The following is a 12,403-nucleotide window of genomic DNA, read 5'->3' as shown; positions in this document are numbered from 1 at the left end:
GGAGGGAGAGCCAAAATCAGTGTAAGTTCCTTTGTAAATTTTGTCTTTTATTGAAAGGGAAAGGAAGTTCTTCAGATAATTTTATTCTTTACAGAGAACTAAAGCCAAATGACCCAGTTGTCCTTGTAAGTCAGGAGACTTTCATATCCTTCTCCCTCCATTTTCCAAAGAAAGGATGGGACAGAAAGCCTGACTTTTCCTCTTTAAAATGGCGTTGCCAATACTAAGTTTTACAGTTCTATGGCACCTTACCACAGCACATGCACGTGAGGAAACTACCAAAGACTGGGACAGAACCACACGGAGGGGCCCACGGGAAAACCCTAGGTTCACACTGGGATGGAGATGTCTTCTGTTGTCACCAGCTGCAGTAAGAAGCAATCACATGGGACACTGGGAAGGTTTTACTCTCTAAACCCAAAAAATACTCAAAGCAAAAGTCAGAAAAAGCCTGACCTGTGGTGGCACAGTGGATAAAGCGTCGACCTGGAAATGCTGAAGTTGCCGGTTCGAAACCCTGGGCTTGCCTGGTCAAGGCACATATGGGAGTTGATGCTTCCAGCTCCTCCCCCTTTCTCTCTCTGTCTCTCCTCTCTCTCTGTCTCTCTGTCTCTCCCTCTCCTCTCTAAAATGAATAAATTTTAAAAAAATACCAAGAAAAGTCAGAAAGAGCACATAGTTTGAAAACGTCTTAACTGCAAACCAAAATAAGACACATGCAATTACAGAATTAAATAATTTTAACATCTGTGAAGACAAAATTAACAAAGTCTAGCTCCACATGACAAAGAAGCAGGGAGATGGTACCTATAACAGGGAAGACAGCACCCCACAAAGAGTGGCCCGGTGTCTCGTGGGTGAGCGTTGGTGGAGAATGTAACTGTGCTGTAACGGAGACACATTCAAATACAGAAGGAGATGGATGGGCTCTGCTTCCTTATCGTTCACTCCCCCGTGGGCATCACAGACACCTCTCCTCCTCCCTCAACCTCAGCTGCTCATGTCTAACCCCACCCACTGCCACACCCTGTGACTGTTACTTATACCCCAGCTGACAGGCCCAGGGGCTGTTCTATGTCACAATCTGCTTGTGGCCTGGTTAAGTAGTGGTGACCCACCTTCACTGCAGACCCTGCTTTTCTCCATTCCTGTTGACATTTGTCCCCAACAGGGTATGAGGCTGGCAGTGGGCTTGGTCCCCCTGTGGGCAGCCTCCTTGCTACCAGTGCTTTGGGTGGTGTGGTTTCCAGTCCAGGGTTCTCCAGGTCGACCGTCATGGCGCTACATCTCCTCTGAGGTGGTGATTCCCCAGAAGCAAGTGCACCATGGCAAAGGCAGTCAGGTGCCCGGCTGGCTCTCCTACACCCTGAGGTTCGGGGGACAGAGACACGTTATCCGCCTGCGGCACAAGAAACTGTTTATGTCCAGAGATCTGCTGCTAATGACTCAGGATGACCAGGGAGCCTTGCAGGTGGAGTACCCTTTTGTCCCCCATGACTGCTACTACCTTGGCTACCTGGAGGGGGTTCCTCTTTCCATGGTCACTGTGGACACGTGCTATGGAGGCCTAGAAGGTATTATGAAGGTGGATGACCTTGCCTATGAAATCAAACCTCTAAAGGACTCCCGAACCTTTGAACACCTGGTTTCCCAGATAGTGGCAGACACCAAGGCAATAGGACCCATGTACTCCCTGGGGTACAAGGAAGAGAGGCACCCCCTGTTCACTCCAGCCAATGTCACTGCAGCCCCCAGGATCAGTAGTAAGCTTTTTTCATCACATAAAATGAATATAAAAGGCTGTGTAATAAGTTCTACCTCAATGTATACTCTATTCCGCAATGTGTCAAAGACTTCCCAGTATCTGATAAACATAGCTAGCATAGTTGATTCCATGCTCCAAGGTCTTGATATGAGATACTATGTCAGCGTAATAATCATTTATAATAGAGCAGATCCAACTGCAATGGACAACTTTCAGGTGCCAGGGGGTTCCTTCCATACCTATTATGTACGCAACCTTCATAATATTTTTATGCCACACTCATCTATGCTTGTGGTTAAAGATACGCCTGAAGACATTACTTTTCAGCCTTACCTATATGGACTGTGCACAATCCGTAATCTCATTGTGGTTGGTCAACTAGGCAGACATTATTTATTGTTGTCTGTTATAGCCACCCAACACATTGCAAGAAATTATGGTATCTATTATGATGAAGAAGATTGTGTTTGCCAAAGACGGACCACCTGCATAATGTACAGATACCCAGTACTGACAGACGCCTTCAGTAACTGCTCCTTTGTGCACGTACAACATATTTCTCCTAGCCATGCAGGTTGCCTGTTCAGAACCGAATTTATCTATCACAATAAAAGCCTGACATATGTTCGGTGTGGCAACTCTGTGGTGGACGAAGGTGAGCACTGTGACTGTGGATCCTTCAAGCAGTGTTATCACAACCCCTGCTGCAACACTGACTGTACCTTTACACCCGGAAGCGTGTGTAACACAGGCAGATGCTGCACAAACTGCACCTACTCGCCCAGAGGAACACTCTGCCGACCAATCCAGAACATCTGTGACCTTCCGGAGTACTGCCTCGGGCACACCTTTATGTGCCCTGATGACTTTTATCTGCAAGATGGAACCCCGTGCACTGAGGAAGGCTACTGCTTCCATGGGAACTGTACTGACCGCAACATGCATTGCAAGGAGATCTTTGGTGAAGGTGCACGGAACGCTCCAGACGCCTGCTACGTGATCAATAGAAGGGGCCACAGGTTTGGACACTGTGGAACTAGAATTAAGTCCAAACCAGTAACTTGTGCTCAAGAAGACATTCAGTGTGGACGCCTACAGTGCACCAATGTCACTCATCTGCCTAAGCTGCAAGAACATGTTGGATTCCATCAGAGTGTGTTCGAGGGGTCTTTGTGCTTTGGAGTGGGGTCACACCGGGGGACAGGAACGACTGATGTTGGTGCTGTGAGACCTGGTACCATCTGTGGTGGTGGAAAATTCTGTCTGAATAATCACTGCAATGGTACCTTGGCTGGGATAAATTATGAATGCCCTCCCTATAAATGCAATTTTAGGGGACTTTGCAACAATAATGGGCACTGTCATTGCCGTGTAGGCTGGGACCCCCCACGATGCATAAACAAAGGAGCTGGAGGGAGTGTGGACAGCGGACCCTCTCCAAGAAGAATGCGATCAGTAACGCAGAGTGACCTGTCAGTGCTGTATCTGAGAGTGGTCTTTGGTCGAATATATGCCCTCATAGCTTCACTCCTCATTGCAGTGGCCACGAACGTGAGAACTGTCAGGACGATCACAGTCAGAGAAGTGACAGTTGAAAACTAAAGAACAAATCAGCCTTGTGACCCCTGTACAACTCTAGGCAATATAGAAGGACATCTGTAAGAAAACAAGCATCACCAGCTGGCCGAGCCAAAGCCCACATTCCTGGACATCACAGGGCAGCTAGGGGTGTGGGCGTTTTCACACCAGCTGTCTCTGACAGGTCACTGGCCAGCACCCTCAATTAAAACTTGAAAACCAGATGATGGCATCCTGTACTGTTTTTGTAAGTCTTTAAGAGCCTAAACTGAGATTGAGTCTCTGGCTTGCAGAGGAGACCTAGTCAGTAGCTGATCTTGACCTGTGAGCACTTGTCCCAGGATTAGTGAAAATTTCCACAGGGTTTTTAGGGCCAGTTCATGACAGTCCTCCACAACGCTGCTCTCGATCACAGAGGGTCACCTCAGCGTTAGGTGATCTCATCTTCTCTCTGCAGATTGTGTTCAGGACAATTTTGTGCTTCTCACAACCAAGCCTGCCCATGTCACAGTGCTGTGGCTTTGGGCTGTGACTGAGACTGAAGGTCACAGTCTGCCTGGTGACCCCTGTGCCACCCTGGAGAGCAGATTTTACTGGTGCAGGCTGTGGTCCAGGGACATTCGGTCAGAAAATGAGGGAGTAGTGGCCATCCCTGACCCTGGCCTTCAGAGGGGGCCGGCGTATGTTAGTTCCCCTTCCTCCTCACTGTGCACTTCAGAGAAGGTCCGAGGAAATGCCCCCTGAGTCGTGGTGCAGATCAGACACTGTCTCCACAATAGACCGTGGGCTGGAAAACCAGACCACCACTGCATCTAAAGAGCTTTCAATGAAATGTTTCATAAGGTAATGCCCAATTAATAAAATTTATAGTACCTCCATTCAATACAGGCATACCACTTGCATTTGAAAGCCAGTATTCCAAAAATTCAAGGACCTGGAATTTGCATGGTGGACAGACTTTCTAGGTGGAGGTCAGGAGATGGAGTTGGGAGACATGAATGTCTCTGTTCTGTCCACTCTGTTATCAGGAGCCTGAGACAATATCCAATTGTGATGCAAATGATCATCACAATGTGAGAGTCAGTAGGTCAGGTTTAACTATCATTGATGCTACTGGCCCTGTGGTCCAACGTGGCATCTGTCATTGTCCCCATGCACCATGCACACTCTCAATCCTCTAAGACTTTGTACCACTAAGTGGACTGGGGTGTTCTGTGTGGCTTGTTGGTTGGGAAGTCCCAGTCCATGACCCTTGATCTCCTGCCCGTCAGCAGCAGTTTGAATGATGTAATTTTTCTTTCTCATGTTGAATGAGATATGACAAATGAATAGACTCTGCTCATGCCAGACCGACCCTTCAGTGTCCCTGTTGGGACTGCAACCTTGAATTCCAATGGGAACAGCAGACTGATTAATACCACACCTGCACACAAGGTCTCTCATGTACAAAGTCATCACTGTGAGGAGCACTGTGTTAGGGACGTGGAGAGCATCCTGGAGGACAGGGTGTCTAAACCATGGACTTCTGTTAGGACTCGTGGTGTCTTCATGAAGGGAATGCCATGAACTGTCTGGTCCACACACGTGTGGGTTCATGTCCAGGGGTTCCACTGCTCTACTAGTCTGTCTGCTGCCAGGAAATTTAAATGACATACGACCAGTATTGGGAGGACCCAGTGGTGGGATTCAAATAATTTAACAACTGGTTCTCTGCCCTAATCGTTTTAAGTATATAAAAAAAGATATACCAAAAGATAGTTTATTATTTCATGCATTTAAACTTAAATAAGTACAATAAAAGTTGTACACAAAACTAGATTATGTTATAAGAAAGAGTTTTAAAATATTAGTAAAACATAGTAAATAATGCCTGACAATAAATAAAAAAAACTGTTATTTAAGATGTTTCCAAGTACAGCATGTCAACCCATGGTCATTTAGCAATTCTTTTCTTTATGTTATATGTTTATTTAATGAAGTAACAAATGTGGGAGAATTAAAATGTAATATTTCATCCAAGATATTAATTATTTTTATGAAACAAATAAATAAATATTCCAAGCATAGTTCCATCAATTTTTTTCTGCTATAGATGAAATAAAAATTATTGCGAGTGCTTAGAATACATTGTTATGCCGATGCACTTTAAAAGAGAATAAAGAATTTAAATTAGTGATTTCCAATTTAGGCAATTGCCGCAGTACCCACCTTTGAGACAACCCTGATTACAAGTGTCATTTTAACAACCGATTCGCTAAACCAAAAAAAACCTGGGTATCAGTTGTGATGAACTGGTTCAAACTGGCTGAATCCCACAAGTGGATGACCATTCAGATCACTGAACTCTGAACCCTGACCTCTGACCCAGCATCAGAGCTTCCCTTGCTTGAAGCTGTGGGCACACTTGGAAAACTAATGCATTGAATTGGACTTTATAGTTTTAAGAGGAAACACATGATTTTTTTTTACACTTTATTTCAAATTAAATTTAATGGACTGACATTAGTTCATAAGAACACCTGGCTTTTGCCTGACCAGGGAGGTGCAGTGGATAGAGTTATGGACTGGGATGCAGAGGACCCACATTTGAAAGCCAGAGGTTGCTAAATGGAGCATGGGTTCAGCAGCTTGTGCATGGAGTCTCTGGCTTGAGCGTGTGATCATAGACTTGAGCCCATGGTTGCTGGCTTGAGCCCAAAGGTCGTTGACTTAAAGCCCAAGGTCACCAGCTTGAGCCCAAGGTTGCTGGCTTGAGCAATGGATCACACCTGCTAGAACCCCCTGGTCAAGGCAAATATGAGAAAGCAATCAATGAACAACTAAGTATCTGCATTGAAGTACTGAAGCTTCTCGTCTCTCTCCCTTTCTGTCTGTTCAACCCTCTCTCTGTCTGTCACACACAAACAGACACAAAAGTTTTATGTCCTACCTATGTGTGAAATTATATTGTCCTTAGCTTTTTCTGATTTAGTTATTTCATTTGGCATAGTGTTCACAATGTTCATCCATGTTGGTCTAAGTATCGGCCACAGATGGTGGTTGCCTAGTAGATCCTAGTCAGGGTGCATGCAGGTGTCTGTCTCTCTATCTCCTCTCCTCTCACTTAAAAAATAAGACTCTTCTTGTAAAGACCTAAAAGGAGGGACAAAGAGTTATAGAAATAGCATATGTCATCCTGGAAAATACTTAAATAGTCACAAAAAGGAGTTTGTTAGAAATGTTTATTTTGGCACTGGCCAGTTGGCTCAGTGGTAGAGCATCTCCCGGTGTGTGGAAGTCCCAAATGGGTTTCCCATCATGGTCATTCCACACATTCTTCCTCTCCCGCAGAGAGGGCTGAAATGGTTTCAGTGAAATTGGCCTCGAGTGCTGAGGATGTCTACATGGCCTCTGCTCAGGTGCTAAAATATCTTGGTTGAGTAGCAATGGGGCAGAGGCCCAGACGTGCAGAACTTCATGTGGTACTGGGTTTGCTGGGTGGATCCCGGTTAGGTTGCACACGGGAGTCTGTCTCTGCTGCCTCATGTCTCATTTATTTATTTATTTATTTATTTATTATTTTTTTTTAAATTTTTTATTTTTTCATTTTAGAGAGGAGAGGGAGAGACAGAGAGAGAGAGAGAGAAGAGAGACAGAAAGAGAGAAGGGGGAGGAGCTGGAAGCATCAACTCTCATATGTGCCTTGACCAGGCAAGCCCAGGGTTTCGAACCGGCAACCTCAGCATTTCCAGGTCGACGCTTTATCCACTGTGCCACCACAGGTCAGGCCTCATGTCTCATTTCATATAAATAAATAAATAATAAAATTTTAGGCTTCTGCAGGTGTGGATCAACAGAAATAAGGAAAATGTCATTACAAACTGGTGGAAAGGGGACTCCTCATTTCCTACACGCACATTTTTACAGTGTCTCTGGTTTATAAGCTCACAATCTCACAGGCTCAGGGATTAGGACTTGGACAGTTTCAGGGTCTTCACTGATCTGGTCACACCATGGATTGCCACATTGGCATAATTTTTGGAACTCTGTTTTTTGGAATCCCTTGGCTTGCAAGGAAGAGTGGACACCCTACCTGGAGGGGACATGGAGATGGTGCCATAAGTTTGTTGGACCAAGAACCCACTTTAGTCCCTTGTCCCCATCATCGTCATCATCATCATTTGCTTACTTACAGTCATTCCTCTTCTAATTTTCTGTAGACATGGTGGCTGTCCACACATAATAACATATTATAGTCATATATATATATATTCTTTGCTCATTTTTTATGGTTCTTAAGTTGAATAGGTTGTCAGACTCTATTTTATGTTTGCCTGCTGACAACTGATGGCTCATTTTTGTCTCTTCTCTATCATTCTGATCTTCTCTGTTAAGGACGTGGTCTCCCCTTCAGATGTAACTGGGAGACTGAAACCATACAAGCCCCTGTACACAGAATTCCTTCTTCCCTCCACAATGACCTGGACAGAACAGAAACCCTGAGTCAGTCACCATTCTTGGATTGATCAAAGTATGTCTGACTTACTAAAAGGCCTTCTCTGTGCTTCCCATAGATTTCAAGTTTTATATAGTAAGCACTCCCTGTCCCTGTGTTGTGTGTGTTTTTCAACAGTCAGGACACACATAACAAGGTGTCATGGTCCCTCTGCCTCTGTGTGGTGTCAACTATTCTTCGTGCTATGAGCATGATGTCACCTCAATGACCTTTACCACCGTGGGTCTCCTTCTTGAGCTCTGGACTTATTGATCCCAGGTCTCGGCTGTCCAGCAGCACATGTCCTGCCTGCCACCAGCTGGCTGGATGTGACGCTGGGCTGTTGGAGCTGAGCTGCACTGTGAGTTTAGCAGAGAGTCTGGTTGGTTTATTTGATGTAGGTCAGAAGATTTGATGATTTCTTGGGATTTATGTACAAGAGTGTTGGAAAAATACTGTCATAATTGTTTCCTCATGTGAGAATCACCTCTCCTTACAGCAGACATTTCTGACTCAGAGATGTCAGATGTAAATGCAGAATAAGAAACCCGGCCCTGGCCGGTTGGCTCAGCGGTAGAGCGTCGGCCTAGCGTGCGGAGGACCCGGGTTCGATTCCCGGCCAGGGCACACAGGAGAAGCGCCCATTTGCTTCTCCACCCCTCCGCCGCGCTTTCCTCTCTGTATCTCTTCCCCTCCCGCAGCCAAGGCTCCATTGGAGCAAAGATGGCCCGGGCGCTGGGGATGGCTCCTCGGCCTCTGCCCCAGGTGCTAGAGTGGCTCTGGTCACAATATGGCGAAGCCCAGGATGGGCAGAGCATCGCCCCCTGGTGGGCAGAGCACCGCCCCATGGTGGGCGTGCCGGGTGGATCCCGGTCGGGCGTATGCGGGAGTCTGTCTGACTGTCTCTCCCTGTTTCCAGCTTCAGAAAAATGAAAAAAAAAAAAAAAAAAAAAAAAAAAAAAAAAAAAAAAAAAAAAAAGAAACCCAGAGAGGTTCCCTGAGGGAAACTGTGACATGAAGAGGAAATCACACAGGAAAGCAGCCCTTCCTTTCTGAGTGTATCTGCTCCTGATGATCCTTGTGTTCAGGAACCTGGAAAATCATGTGCTGCCCGGCCCTCCAGTCTAGGACAGGGAGGTTTGTGTCTAGGCTTAAGCTGGCGACCTCGGGGTTTCGAACCTGGGTCCTCCACATCCCAGTCTGATGTTCTATTCACTGTACCACTGCCTGGTTAGGCTACAGCATGTTCTTGTCATCATCTCTGGAGATGGTGAATTGGCCCTTCATGGAGTCTGCATAGTTTGGAGTAATTCCATCGGGATTAATTTTACCAACCCTCTGTAGCTTTTTCCCTGGAATCTGGTGGACTCAGCTCATCCTGACACCACTGACGGTGAATTCAGAGACCTCACAGGAGAGTCCCAGAGACCCCCCCAGGCTGCACCAAGCCTCCCCCAGACTCCACCAGCTGCACCTCACACTGGACACCTGAAAACACAATGATGTCCTGGTCAGAAAACTATCACATGTCCATTGATTCTCTGAGTCACACTCACTCACATACCCAGTTTCTTGTTTTCTAAAAATTACCTCTTACAATAGCGACAAAGAAAACTCAGAAGAGTCCAAACTCCATGGACTGTGGTCCGTGTCCTGTCCTTGTCTGAAATGGACACACCAAGGAATCCTAGGGTGAGTTTGTCTCCAGAGCTGCAAGGTCAGGGCTGGACTGTCTTTATGAGCAGAGGGGGCCCTATTTGCATGTCCTCCTACTATATAGGGACATCTAGGGTGGAGACCTACAGAGAGGCCAGTGCCTCAGTTCAGGTCATTGTTTGTCATAATATTTCAATAAATAAATACAAAATCATATGTATGTATGGGACTGTCCACGTGTCCTCATACGGTAACAGTGAGGTTGGCATCTGGGCCTGTGCTCCTCCTCACTGCCCCAGAGCTCTGCTGAATCAACTCAAGGCTAGAGAGGGTCCTGCCCGTGAGATTCCAGAGACCCCTGTATGTAATGAGAGCATGAATAAACATCTGTATTCTAGTGTTACCTACACTTCAGGGATGGAGACAAGTACACACCTGGAAAGAGACCACAGGCTGTAGATCATGTGAGAGTGAACATTGTATACATAGTGATGTTGATGCCTTGGCCCTAAGTACCTCTGGATTCTTAACCTTCAAGACACAAAGAAGACTGAGTGTTCCGAAGATGTTTCTCTGTCACTGGGATCAGAGGCCCTGAGAATTAAGACATTCATGGAGCTGATTTAGAGGCTGTGGGAATGTTAACTGACCACAGAGAGCACGTTATAAAGCACTTTAGAACCGATTTGCAGAACTCAACAGAAAATTGGGTATCAATTCTGATGAACTGGTGCTAGCTGGTTGAATCCCACAAGTGGATGGACCATTCAGATCACTGAACTCTGATCCCTGACCTCTGACCCAGCACAGAGCTTCCCTTGCTTGGGGCTGTGGGCGCACTTGGAAGATTAATGCATTAAATTGGACTTTATAGTATTAAGAGGAGACACATGATTTTTTTTTTTTTTACAACTCATTTCAAATTAAATTTAATGGAGCAACTTTGGTTCATAAGAACACATGGCTTTTGCCTGACCAGGGTGTCACACTGGATAGAGCATCAGACTGAGATGCAGAGGACTCAGGTTTGAAACCCAGAAGTCGCTGAACTGAGCACTGGTTTACCAGGATGAGTGAGGGTCACTGCTTGAGCAAGAAATCACAGGCCTGATCTCAAGGTCGCTGGCTTGAGCAATGGGACACTTGCTCTGCGGGAGTCCCCTGGACAAGGCACAGATGAGAAAGCAATCATTGAACAACTAAGGATGTGCAATAAAGTATTGATGCTTCTCATCTCTCTCCCTTCCTGTCTGTCATCTCTCTCTCTGTCTCTGTCACACACACACACAAAAGAACACATTGATTTCAGGTTAACATCTCCATAGCGTTTGAACTGTTGAATGCATTGTGTTCCCATCACTCAAGTAGAAACTATTTTCCGTCACCGTATATTTGTCCCTCTTTACTCCCCTCTGCCCCCCACTCCCTCCCTCTGGTAACCAGCTCACTTTTGTTTATGTGTATGAGTCTCAGTTTTATATTTTACCTATGTGTGAAATGATGTTGTTTTTAGCTTTTTCTGATTTACTTCTTTCACTTAGAATAATGTTCACAAGGTTCAACCATGTTGGTCTGAGCATCGGCCCCAGATGGTGGTTGCCAGGTGGAACCCGATCAGGGTGCATGTGGGAGTCTGTCTTTTGTATCCTCTCCTCTCACTTAAAAAAAAGAGTCTTCATGCAAAACCCAGAAGGAATAAGAAAGAGTTATAGAAACAGTAAATGTCATCTTAGAAAATACTTAAAGAATCATAAAGAGGAGTTTGTTAGAAGTATTTGAGTTGGCCCTGGCTGATTGGCTCAGCAGTAGAGCGTCAGCAGATGTGTGGAAGTCCTGCGTGGGAGTCTCAGTCAGGGCACACAGAAGAGGCTGACCATCTGCTCCTCCACTCTTTCCCTCCCTCCCCTCCCACAGATATGACTGAAATGTTTTGAGTGAAGTTCTTCCCGGCCCCTGAGGATGGGTCCATGGCCTACACTCAGGTGCTAAATAATCTCAGTTGCCTAGCAACGAAGCAGAATCCCAGAGGCACAGAGCATCACCTGGTAGGGGAGTTGTTGAGTGGAACCCTGTCAGAGTGCAGCGGGAGTCTGTCTCTGCCTTCTCGCCTCTCAATTAATAAAAATAAATAAATAATATTAAAAATGTTAGGTTTCTGCAGGTGAGGTTCAAGAGAAATTAGAAACATATAGTTGCAAACTGGTGGGGAGGAGACTCCTCGTGTCCCACACACACAGTGTACAGTGTCTCTGTTGTGTAAGGTCACAACCTCACAGGCCCAGTGGATTAGGATTTCGACATTTTGGGCATTTTACCTGAATTGGTGACATCATGGATTATTATGGATGCATAACTTTTGCGACTCTTTGAAAACTCTTGACTTGCAGAAAGAGTGGACACCTTACTTGGAGGAGACATGGAGATGGTGCTGTAAGTTCATTGGACTAAGAACCCACCTCAGTCCCTTGTCATCATTATCATCATCATTTGCTTACTTATAATCATTCCTCCTCTATTTTTCTGTAGATATGGTGGCTGTTCACACATAATGGCTGTCATTATTATATATATATTTATCATTCATTTATCATTGTTCTTAGGGAGAATAGGTTGTTGATTCTATTTCATGTTTGACTGCTGACAACTGATGGCTCATTTTTGCTTCTTCTCTATTATTCTGATCTTCTCTGTTAAGGATGTGGTCTCCCCTTCAGGTGTAACTGGGAGATTGAAACCACACAAGCCCCTCTATACAGAATTCACCTCTCACTCCAACAGTCCCTGTACAGAATAGAAGTCTGAGCCAGTCTCCTTCCTGACTTGATCAAAGCACGTCTGACTTGCTGATGGCCCTTCTCTGTGCTTTCTGGAGATTTCAAGTTTTGTGTAGTAAGCCCTCCTGTCCCCATGGTGTGTGTTTTTCATCAGCC

The 12,403-nt window shown here is 45.6% G+C and overlaps 1 pseudogene; it reads left to right on the top strand.

Moving 5' to 3' along the window:
* Positions 1-1,000: 1,000 nt before the first annotated feature.
* On the top strand, positions 1,001-3,367 carry LOC136386986 (disintegrin and metalloproteinase domain-containing protein 20-like; annotated as a pseudogene).
* Positions 3,368-12,403: the final 9,036 nt, after the last annotated feature.

Source organism: Saccopteryx leptura, unplaced genomic scaffold (genome assembly GCF_036850995.1).
Source record: "Saccopteryx leptura isolate mSacLep1 unplaced genomic scaffold, mSacLep1_pri_phased_curated manual_scaffold_34, whole genome shotgun sequence".
NCBI classification, from domain to species: Eukaryota; Metazoa; Chordata; class Mammalia; order Chiroptera; family Emballonuridae; genus Saccopteryx; species Saccopteryx leptura.
This window is presented reverse-complemented; position numbering and strand designations above follow the sequence as displayed.